Source organism: Cavia porcellus, unplaced genomic scaffold (genome assembly GCF_034190915.1).
Source record: "Cavia porcellus strain 051 isolate PalLab524CR breed Dunkin Hartley unplaced genomic scaffold, mCavPor4.1 scaffold_16, whole genome shotgun sequence".
NCBI classification, from domain to species: domain Eukaryota; kingdom Metazoa; phylum Chordata; class Mammalia; order Rodentia; family Caviidae; genus Cavia; species Cavia porcellus.
In genome coordinates this window covers 54,492,971-54,505,391 of record NW_026947499.1, presented here as the reverse complement: position 1 = coordinate 54,505,391, position 12,421 = coordinate 54,492,971, and positions in this window count along the sequence as shown.

The following is a 12,421-nucleotide window of genomic DNA, read 5'->3' as shown; positions in this document are numbered from 1 at the left end:
TAAAATGAATAGTTGAATGAATGAATACACAAATAAACAAAAGTGTCACGTGAGCTTATTTAAAGCAGTCAGGGCTTCAGCTTTTTCAGTCTAGGTGAGCTAATTCCAAACATTCCTCCTTGGGTTGTAGCAAGAATGCCCGACTAGAAATGATCAAGTCACTTTGATCTCTTATTGTGTGCTGACATTGTCTTTTTTATTTATGTATTTCCATAATAACACTTGACTAAACAAGCTAGCATGTCAATGGTACAATCAGACATCTTGTTGACAACTGTGTCCATAAGATCTGGTTCATGTCCAGCACACTATGGATGGTCCACACATGTTTGTTGAAGGAGTAAATGGCTTTGCTTTGAAAGTGGGCAGCCTGCAGAGTCTTCAATACTGATCAAACTTTAAAAATGAAGCAATAAGAAAAAGAAACGACTCTTGTTACTTCTGTAGTGGCTGAGACTGGGTTAGGGCATTGTAAAGTCTAGTGTGTGGGCTTCTCGCATCAGGTGCTCATGGCCTTCTGCAGTGCTAATGAGAGAAGAGAGTACAGATAACAATTGTAAAAACCAATAATTGAGAGCTTACTTTGGGCTGGGCACTGCTTTAAGTACCTTATTGAATTGATCACTGATTCTTTGTTTTGCCTTGCTGGATGAATTCGATTTTACATTTTATAGGTGAAGAAGCAGATACATAAGCAAGAACATCACCTACCTGATCACAGACATGGAGAAATGCAAGCATGGATTCCAGTTCCTATGCTTTTCATCAACAAAAGCTATATTGTTCTTCCTCTCCTGTCAGAAAGGCACATCCCTAACTTCCCCTTCTTGGTTTGTTCTGCAGTCCTCCCTCTCCACTCAAGTCTGTGCCAGTGACCTTGTCCTCCCTTTGTGTTTAAGTTCATCAAGTTTATTCTTGTCACAGTTTTAAAAAATACTATTCATTACGTTTGGACTTAAAACATGTGATGGTTTTTATATCCATGAGAGATGTTGCATAGGAATCTGGGTATTCAGGTTAACTTTATTAAACAAATCACAAGAGATAGCAACACAGACCATGTATTTCTCTATGATGACAGTTGACTGATCTGATTCTTGTCTGGACCACTTTTGATGAAGGAAATGCGTCCACCCACCACTAGGGAGTGCCCACCCCTCCCTATTGTGTCTGCCTGGGCTCCTTTTCTTCATGTTACTTGCTTGATTTCTGCAGGTATTTGAAGTTGTGAGTCCCACTCACATCTGGCTCATTCTGATGTGGCCGGAATTGGATTCAAGGTAAAGTATGCAAAGTGCTAGTTTACATAAGACCTCTCAGCCATTTTTATGCCCCTTGGGGCTCAGAGCTAACTCATTAATTATCTTGTTAAAAATTCAGATTCTGATTAAGAAAGGCAAGGCTGGGGTCTGAGATTCTGCATTTCTCCCATCCAAGGACTAACCAGGCCCGACCCTGCTTAGCTTCCACAATCAGACGAGATTGGACGCGTTCAGAGTGGTATGGCCATAGACGAGATTCTGCATTTCTAACCAGTTCCTAGGTGGTATCAATCCAGTCAAAACAGTAAAGATTAGTAGAAATGAGGTACTCATCTTTAAAACTCAATTAAAATTTTTTTTGTTTTGGTAAAAACTTGCTATTGATTTCTTTCTTTTTTATTATGAAATATATTTTAATAAATCAAACATCCTAATGGCAGATACTCAGAAGCTCCAGAATGCTGAGAAGTCTGCAGAGATTACTTAGTGCAGTGGGGAAGGACTGGAGGCTCAGAGAAGTAACCTGGAGTTCTCAGGCCCACACAGGGAATCAGTTGCAGACCAAGCCTTGGACCAGTTCTACAATTCTTTCCCCACACATCTGTTCAGCAGACTACAAATTGTAGGATCACAGAGAAAGCTGTGAGCAGCGATTCTGCTCCGGGAGTGGGTACAAAATCATTAATACTATATGTCTATTCCCAGGAGCCCAGCCTCTATTCATCAGAGAGCCACAATTATGTTTCTTTTTGGGGCTGGGGGCAAACTGTCTTGCGCACTCATTAAAAAGTCATATTTCAAAGCCGGACTAAAGCTTTGGGCCGTTTATAATCTACTAAATATTTAAGAGAGTATGTCTTAAGGCATCTGAAAATTACAGGGATATTTCACAGTCTCATTTTGGTGCATATATCTGGCTTGGTTAGACACAGTTTCTGCTCTGTTTTGCTTGGGAAAATCCAGGTATAAATAAAAGGTTAGAAAATCCAATAATTTTTATGCTGAGTGGTGAAGGGTGGTGCTGGGTGGGGATGTAGGAGCGCAGGAACATGGGTGGTCCTGAAGGGGGAAACACGGAGAGCCAGGGGGTGTCCTGAGACCAGAGACAACGAGGAGGAGCAGCTGCTCTAGGAGGGGCTGGGACAGACTCAGGATTGATGGGACACAGAAACTGCAGGAAATCGTGTCAAGTCTTAGGGAAACTGGCTTGCATTTCTCTTTTTCTTTGCTTGGTATAAATGTTCTTAATTTGCATAATACACTTAGTTTAAAAAAAAGAGAATCAACAATACAATGCAAAACAAAAATTCCCCACACAATAAAAGAAAAAAATACAGAGACAATAATTCTCCCCAGTACCTCACCTCCATCCTCCCAGTGTATGACACGGCAATAGCTCTGTTCCCAGAGGCAACAGCCGTGTCTGGTATTTTATGTACCTTTCAAAATATATTACACATACACATTTATTTTTCCATTGATAGAAGAACACTATAAACTCCATTCTACACTGTTTGCATGTGTAACAGTATGTCATGGATCTTGAAAATCATTTCATATCAGTACGCAGTGATTTCCCTTATTATTTTAACACTTGCATTATATTCTATTAAAACAGCACAGTAATTTCTTCAGTCTTCCTTCATGGATGGATATTATGTTATTTCCAGTCTGCTGTGACCACAAATGATTTTGTGAAGAATATCCTTGGATATTCTCTGCCTTATGCATGAAGGCACCTGCGGGATGATGCTGGGAAGGGAAGTGACTGTACAGTGTGCATGCACATCACCTGCTGTGACAGGTTGGCCAAAATTGTCCCCAGGGAGACTGTATACATTTATCCTGCCACCAGAAATGGGTGATACTGAAGTTTTTCACATCTTTAGAATCCGTTGCCAAATATTTTAAGGGCTTTACAAAAATTAAGGTACACTTTACAAACAATAATATGCACAGACATTCAGTGTAGAATTTGGTGAGGTTTCATAAGCATGTAAATCCTAGTAACATATATCCCAATAAAGATAGCTGTTCCAGGATATCAAGTTTTCCCTTCCCCTTCTTCAATCAGTTTTGGCCTGACATCCAAGAAACAGCTGCTGTCCTGCTTTTTATCACCATAGATTTTGCTTTTGAGCTTCATATACATAAAATCACCCAGTGTATACTACCTGGTGTCTGTGAAATTCATGCTATCATCTACAGTCTCTTTTCATTGTTGACTAGTATACCATTGTGGTAATATATCAGTATTTGTTTTGTTAATTGTTTTTCTTGATGAACATTTGGTTTATTTGTGGGTTAGGTAAAGCTTTCAATATTCTTCAGCAATTCCTTGTGTGTGTATAAGTTTCCATTTATCCTGAATGTATGACCAGAAATATGACTGTTGAATCGTAGGGCTAGTGTGCATTTAACCGAAGAAGGGAATGGCAAACTGATTTTCAACATAGCTGTATCATTTTATACTCCTCGAAGTGTGAAATGCATTAACATTTAGAGCATTAACATTTGTGTTCTTAGTCTTTTAAAATTTTGATCATTTGATTGGGTGTGAGGTTTTATCTCATTCTATCAAGTAATGTGTTAATGTGAATGTCTCTGATGATTAATAATACTTTTATTGTGTTTATGGCCCAATTACATATCTTCTTGCAAAATGTGCAAATATTTTGCCAAGTTTTACTTGGTTGTTAACATTTTAATATTGGTTCACCGGAGTTCTTTACACATTGTGGATACTAGTCTTGTCTCCAAAATACATTTTCTCTTAGTCCGTGATTTTCTTATTCTTTATCTGATGTGATGTGATGAGCAGCATTTTAAAATACTGATGCATTCTGATTTACTTTCTTTTGTGATTAATACTTTTTCGGTCCTAAAAATTTTTACCTAAGTTTTGAAATTATTTTTCCATGTTTTCTTTTGAAGACTCATAGTTTTAACTTTTAATTATATGGACATACTCTATAATTGAGTTTTTATATTTAACTTGTATTTAATGATTTTGTCAAAATATTAGTTCTAGTCATTTTAGAAGACACATTTATTTAGATTTTCTACATATGCAATCATGTAATCTTTGGACAGTGTTAACTTCTATTCCAATACTTATGGCTTTTATGAGACTTAGCACAAGGCTGACTAGAAGTGGTACAAATGGACATTCTTGTTTGCTTTCCAATCTTATGGAATATTCCTTAATAATTATTGACAAAATTTGGTCTTTCCCAGTATCTCATCTTTGTAAAATTAATTTAAGAAAACTATAAATGAAGTTTAGCACATTATCATATACTTGAAAACTATTTAGATATATTTTATATGAACTTCCCTCATGAGTTTATTAATTTTCCTAGTAAACTCCTCAACAATTTTACTTAAATTTAAAGTAGACTTATCTGTGTCCTCTCTTTCACTCTCACTCTTGCTTTTACTCTTGCTGTTATTATGAGAAATCATTTTGTGGTTTCCTGGAAGGCGCTGGTCTGTACTGGAAATAGTGATGAAGTCTGCGTAATCGTGACTGATCCTTGTTGCTATCTCTGACATTACAGTGTGTCAGTCATTAGGGTGGATGCTTGGCATGTTATATAACTCAAGAGGCAGAATCTTGTAGGGAGACATTTGCTCTAGTGTTGGGCCTGATCATGTTTTCTTTTAAGTTCTTAAGTATATTTTAATATGCAGCCAAGGCTGAAAACTACTGGCTTGAAACATTAATTCTACTGGTTTTCAATAGCCATCTATTGCCCTTCATTGCATGCACAGGCCAGTGCTAGGCTAAACAGTAAGACAAGATCAGTCTTCACTCACTTCTTTTGTGATATCAGACAAATATTCATGATTTAGTTGCTGCACTGACCTAGACAAGATTGAAACTTCTAGGATGCTTCTCTGTTTTCTAGTTTATAAGATACAGGCATATCAGTTCGGATTTGGTTAAGAAGATAGAATTTTACTAGATATTTCAAAGGGAGAGAATTAAAATCAGGGAACTATTTATGTAGGAGTCAAGAATCTAAAACAACAACTGGAACAAAAATAGAGGAAAGTTGAAATGTCCTAGTGGTTATAGTGTATTAAGAAAGTTTTTTGTTTCTGAGACAAAACATGGGACACTCACAGTTCAAAGGAGAGGATTAATGTGGCTCATGGTTTCAGTGGGTTCAGTTCATGGTTTATTGGCTCCAAGGCAGAAAAATTATGGTAAAAGGAGATGGTGGAGCAAATTTTTTCACCCCATGGTAGCCAAGAGGTGGATAGAGAGAAAGAAGGAGTAGGGACAAGATTACACTCTGTCACGCTTCACCCCATGGGCCTCTGCCAATAAGGCCCACCTCCTACCTCTGCCCACAAGGCCCACCTTCTAACAGCTCATTCAATTACCAGCTCATCAGGGGAAGAATACAGCACTTCTATGTCCAAAAGCCTCACCCTTGCACACAAGACTTTTGGGGGATATTTTAGATCTAAATAATCACAGGCAAGAAATTTAAAAAGCCAAAAATGATATGACAAGTTTATTGTTAATACGTGTCTATTGTTAATACAGCCCTTGCTGTGGGTAGGCAGCAGGCTAGGGACCACCAAAGAAAGAAAGGCCTCAGGTGTTTCCTGTTCTGGAATTGAGGTGTAGTCCCTGGGCATATCCTTTAGTTTATTGGTGGTATAATTATTTGCCTAAGAGTCTGTCTTTTCCAGCACACTGGGAGGCCATCTCTGTATATCTAGCCCTTAGACTAACATGTCAGAGGCAGCAAACACTGATATATATTAGTTGGATGACAAAGTGAGTGAAATGGGATTAAGCTTATCTGCTTCAGTCTTTTCAAATGGGCAACCTGAGTTCCTAAGTACTTATGACACTTGCTCAAGGACACACTTGCGGAGACAAGGCTCTTGGCTCCTGTCTTTCTAATGCCCAGGCCCCTTGAAATGTAAAAGAGCTCCAGGCCATTATTATTTTTAAGGATGCTGTGACTTTTTTTGTAAGGAAAGAAGTGTTCCAGAGAGAGAATGCCAAAATTGTTTCGTATTTAGAATGCTTAATGAAGTAATGTTTTTAATAGGCAAAAGTGCAGTATAATATAATTGTACTATCCATAAGATTATTACAGGAGTTATTTAAAAATAAAAGGCATAGTGTATCACAGGTGCATGGTGTGGCACTGGGATGCAGATGAGGAGGAGCCTGTGATTGAGTGATTTCTCCTTCTTGTCTTTCCAGTGTGTGCTGAAACCATACCTACAATCTCATGCAGAAAGAGCATTTGTGCCTAAGCTGGAGGCTCTTTGGGAACCTAAAGCCAGATCATTCAACCCCTCCACCCCACCTGCACCTCAGCAAGATACCTGCTGTGTATAGTGACAGCCACTATATTTAGTTGATCCAACCAGTGCAAAAATCAAGACTCTGGGCTTCACGTACCTCTGTACATAGAATGTTCTGATAGAATCTATCAACTTTGTGGTGTTAACCTCTGCCCTTTGTAGGGCCATCTAGCTTATGTACCTTTGCAGAAATGAGAAAAAGATGATCCTTCAGTATGGATGAAATAGAAAATGGTACCCTACTGGAAAGCATTTCACCCTCTGGGTAGCTGGAGTTGAGAAAACCTGGTTTGCTCAAGGCAGGTAGTACTCCATGCAAAAAAACCTGGCTTGGTGGGAAGAGTTCAGCTAAGAATTTAAGCCCTGCCTCATCCTTTGTCAACCAGAAATGTGGTGCAGTGCACAACTTGTGCAACCACACAGGGCAGCTGCATTGGATGCTTCCCCCGTGTCTGCCTGCCTGTATCCATAAACTACTATTCCCTGGTCCTCTACCTTTTCCAAAATGTCCCTCAGGCTGTACTTGATGGTGCTGGTGCTGGGGAATGATGCGTTTCCTGCTTGCTCTGTGAGACAGATCTGCTGGTGAAAGAGACCCTGTCTTCCTGCAGCTGGGCTGCACACTAATCACTCCTATTCCTGGGGCTGGCGGCTGGTATTGCTTTAAGTAGCCGGCTGCTGCGGCCTCGCATTCATATTCTGGTTGTCAGCATTAATAAGGTACAATTGCCTGGGGCCTTGCTACCCACCAATTAAACTTTGGATTTTATTGTGCAACCTCGAGGATGCTTTATGGTATCAGAAGCGTTTGGCAGTTAAATACGGCTAATATTCATCGCTCCCACACGGGCGCTTCACATCCTGCTCCATTCACTGTGTGATTAAGGAATTAATTGATTTGGATGGGATTGGCACATGCTCTTGACAATAAAATGATGACTCCTTCCTTAAGCTGTGGAGGCTGCGAGCTTGCGGCTGCTCTCAAGGCTCATGGCTGCTTACGGCTGGGCTTGGGGACGAGGCCAGAGCAGGGATGCTTGGCTGATCTTCTGGCCACAGAAATCGGGATGCTAGCAGAGACTGACCTCCCAGCTTTCCTCTTTCCCTCCCTTCCTCCTCCTTCCCCTCCTTTTAATTTCTCCCCCTCCTCAACTTCCTAACATCGCCTCTTCCTCTCTCCCTTCCTCCTTCACATCTCTCTATTCATTTCTGTGTCAGTTTCTTTTATCATTTCCTCTCTCCCTCCCTCCTGCCATTCTTTCTTTCTTTTTTCACTCTCTCTCTTCTTCACTTCTTCCTTCCTTCTTACTTATTTCTTCCCCTTTCCAGCTCTTTTCCTGAATTCCTCCTCTCTTCATTCTGACTCTTCCATTCACCCTTCCCTATGGAGCCTTCCTTTTCTCTTGTGCTGTTCTTCCTGCCTCTCTCATTGTATTTTCTGAAGGTTTATCGAGATACCCATTGGTGGCTGGCTGGTATTCCCAGTTACCCCTGGGACCTGAACTCTTCTCCGATGGAGTAGGTTTGGTTTCCCCAGATGGAGCTCCCTTGAGCTGACTCACACGACAGGGGTGCACATAGGGTGACTGCATGGAGCCCTAAGGAGACCAGAGTCTCAATTCTACAATGCAGTTATTTTTTTTGTCTTTTTCATTTTTATTGGTACCAGGGATTAAACTGACGACCACACACTTGCAAGGAAGGTGCTTAGGCCGCTGAGCTAAATCCCCAGCACATACAGTGCAGTTTATAATGGAGGTCTGGCTTAATAAGCACAAACCTCCAGATTAAGTAAAAGTTCTGAATTCCAGGTGCCTGTAGTTTGAGATCCTGTCTCAAAATAAAGAGGTGTAAGGATGTATAGATCGGTGGGAAGGCCCTGGGTTCAATATCTAATGTGTGTTTGCCATGAATGTGAACTTCATGAGGCTAAGAGCCTTTATTTTCATTTACTGCTGTGTATTAGACTCTGGAACAGTGTTTGGAATATCATAGATGCTTAGTAAATATAACTGTTTAAATTATAATTTACATTGTGATCATACTCTGTGGTGTCACTGTTGGCAGAGTCAGCGGGTGGGTGGGTGGAAGGATGGGTGAATAGACTGGCAAGTTTACCCTGCATTCTGCAGATCAGAGCACTTTCTGCTGCTAAATCAGAATATTGAGGTTACACTGTTTATTTAAAAGAGGGATTTATCTTGGCTTACAGTTCTGAAACCTGGGAAGTCAAAGATCAGACAGCCACACCTGGTGAGATCTAACAGGCATGGAGGAAAGAGACAGGAAGCTAGGGGGCAGGCTGGTGCTACTTTGGACCAAGCTGCTCTGGCGAGATGAGGCAGCAAATTTCAACATGAGTTTCAGAGGGACAAATCTCATTCAAATCGTAGCATCGTCTCTTCACGAAGTGTTGGGCTTGCCTCCATATCACCTGCTGCAGATGACGCTCAGTAGACCAAGATAAATGATCAAGCGGCAGGCTTTCTAAAATGAATGAACTTTAGAGCGCTTTAGCAAAACTGAGTGGAAAATGCAGGGAGTTCCCCTAAACCCTTGTCCCTACACAAACAGGCTTGTCTACTCTCAGCCTCCTGCACCACAGTGGTACATATTTTGTTAATAACTGATAAACCTATTTTGTCATATCATTGTCATCCAGAGGCTATAGTTTATATCAGACTTCTAAGTGTTTTACACTCTATGAATTTTGACACAATATAAAGATGCATACTCATGAGTGTAGTATTGTATATAATAGTTTTACAGCTCCCCAAGACTTTTTTTATTTTGCCATACTTGTTACTCTTTACCCCTTGCTCAGGAGCTCCTAGAAACCACTGATCCTTTCACTGTTGCTATAGTTTCACCTTTTGTAGCATCATATAGTTGGGGTCTTACAAGGGTAGTCTTTTCAGATTGGCTTCTTTAACTTACCAGTGTATATTCAGGTTTCCCCCATCTCTTTTCATGATTCGATGGCTCATTTCTTTTTGGGCTGAATCATACTTCATTGTCTGGGTGTAACACAAGTTATTTATCATTCACTTACTAATGAGTGTCTTAGTTGCTTCTGAGAACTTGCAATTAGGAGTGAAGTTGCTAAGTACATGTGTGGACGTAGGTTTTCAATGTATTGGGCCAGTACCAAGGAGCATGATTGTTGTGTGTATGTTATGAATATGTTTGGATTTGTAAGAAAGTGCTCAACTGTCTTCCAAAGTGACTATGACATTGTGATTTCCTAACAGCAATGAATTAGAGTTTTTGTTGCTCAGAATCCTAGCCGGCATTTGATGTTGTCAGTGCTTTGGATTTTCACCATTCTATATGTATGTAGTTTTACGTCATTGTTATTTTAATTTGCAATATAATGACAAACGAAGTTGAATATCTTTTCAAGGCTTCCTTTTCATTTGTGTACCTTTTTGATGGGTTATCTATTCAGGGCTTTTGTCCACTTTTTAAAATTGAAATTTATTATTCTTGAGTTTTAAGAGGGATTTTTTTAGTGGGGTGTGTACTTTGGATAACAGTCCATTATCGGATGTGTCTTTTGCAAATATTTTTCCCAATCTAAGTATTATCTTCTCTTGACATTGTCTTGGACAGAGTAATTTTATTACTAAATTATTATATTATTGTAATATATAATAATAATATATTACTAAATATTACCAAATTAATTTTTTCATGGATTATGCCTTCAAATTTGTATCTAAAATGTTGTGGCTTTACCTATGCCCCATCAAATTTTCTCCTCTGCTATCTTCTAGGGATATTTGTTCTGGATGTTACAATTAGGTTTATTTTTAATTAATTTTTGTGAAGAGTTTCGAGTGTATCTCTAGATTCTTTTTTCCTTTTCAATTATTCCAGCACTGCTTTCTGAAAAGACTGCCTTTGCCACAGTGTATTGATTCTCATCCCTCATCGGTAGTTAGGTACTTACGTAGATCTATTTCTCAGCTCTCAATTCTGTCCCACTGCTCTGTTTGTCTTGTCAATACCACGTGGTCTTCATTATCATACTTGATAGTAATCTTAAAGTCTGGTAGTAACAGTTCATTGACTGGTCTTTTCCAGTATTATATTGGCTATTCTGTGTCTTTTTCTTTTCCATGTATACTTTAAAGTAAGTTTATCACCATACACAAAGTAATCTTCTGGAATTTTGATGGACTTGCACTGAACTTATAAGTCAAGATAAGGAGAACTGATTCTTTGGCAATATCAAATCTTCCTGTCTATGAACATGAAATGTTTCTCCACTTATTTTTCCAATATCTTTTCTAAGAGTCTTATAACTTTCCTCATGTAGATCTTATTCATACTTTCTTAGACTTATACCTCAGTATGGAATTTGAGGGAGCCAATGTAAAGGTTGATTTATTTTTAATTTCAAATTGTAATTGCATCTTGCTGATCTGTGGGAAAGTGACTGGCTTTCTCTATTAGCCTTTTAGCCTGAAAACTTGCTAGTGCTCTTTGGTTCCATGAGCTTTTTTGGTCAATTCTTTCATACTTTTTATGCAGATGATTACATTACCCTTAAACAAAGGCAGCTTTAGTTTTTCTTTCCCAAATTGTATACTTTTTATTTCCTTTTCTTATCTTATTGCACTGAGTAGAACTTCCATTATGATGTTGAAAGCAAAACACACACACACACACATAGAGAGAGAGACAGAGAGGAAAAAACCAGCTGCCTTGTCAGGGATACTAAAAATCTATAGATTTCCTTATGAATGAATATGATCTTAGCTTCAGGGATTTTTTCTGCAGCTGTATGTAGTTTATCACATTAAGTATATGCCTCCCTGTTGCTAATTTCGGAGAGTCTTTATCATGCATGGGTGTTAGATTTTGTGAGATGCTTTTTCTTCATCTATTTATATGTTCATATTACTTTCATGCTTTAGTAGGTTGCTGTTGTGATTTACATTAATTAATTTTTAAATGACAAACCAGCTTTTCATAACTGGGATAAATTCCACTAGGTTGTAGTATAGAATTCTCTAATATGCTGTTGGATTCAATTCTATAATGTTTTGTTGAGGATTTTTGAATCTATCTTTATGAGAGATATTGATTGAGGTAGTTATTTCTTGCAGTGTCTTTGGTTTTGGTGTTAGGACAGTGTTGGTCTCACAGCATGAGTTAGAAAAATTCATTTTGTTTATAAGCTCTGAATAGAATGTAGATAATTGGTATATTTTTTCTTAAACGTTTGATGGAAGTCATCTGTGAACTTGTCTGGGCCTTGAACTTTTGGTTTTATAAGCTTTCTAATTTATATAAGCTTTTTAGTAAGTAGGACCTATTCAGAAAGTAAGCTTTAGCATACTGGATTGTTGAAGTAATGGACCCATCTCACCTGGGCTGTTTGTGGGCATGACGTGGTTTCTTGTGTCTTATTATTAGTTTAATGTTTGTGGGGTCTGTAATGATATAGGATTTTACATTTCTACTGTCATTCATTTGTGTCTCTGTCTTTTTTCTTATTTAATTTGGCTAGAGGCATATAGATTTTATTGGTCTTTTCAAACTACTAACTTCTGTTTTTCTTGATTTCTGTATTGAGTCCTATTTTCAATTTCATTGATTCACATTCTCATTCTGTACTTTTTTTTTTATCTTCTTTGTATTAAATTTGATTTTCCCTAAGGTGGAAATTTAGACTATTGGTTTTAGATCTTTCTTCCTTTCTAAAATATGTACATTATGCTATAATTTCCTTAGAAGCACTGCTTTCTTTGTGTTACACAAATTTTTAATGTTGCATTTTTATTTGCTTCAAAATAATTTTCAAATGTTTCAAT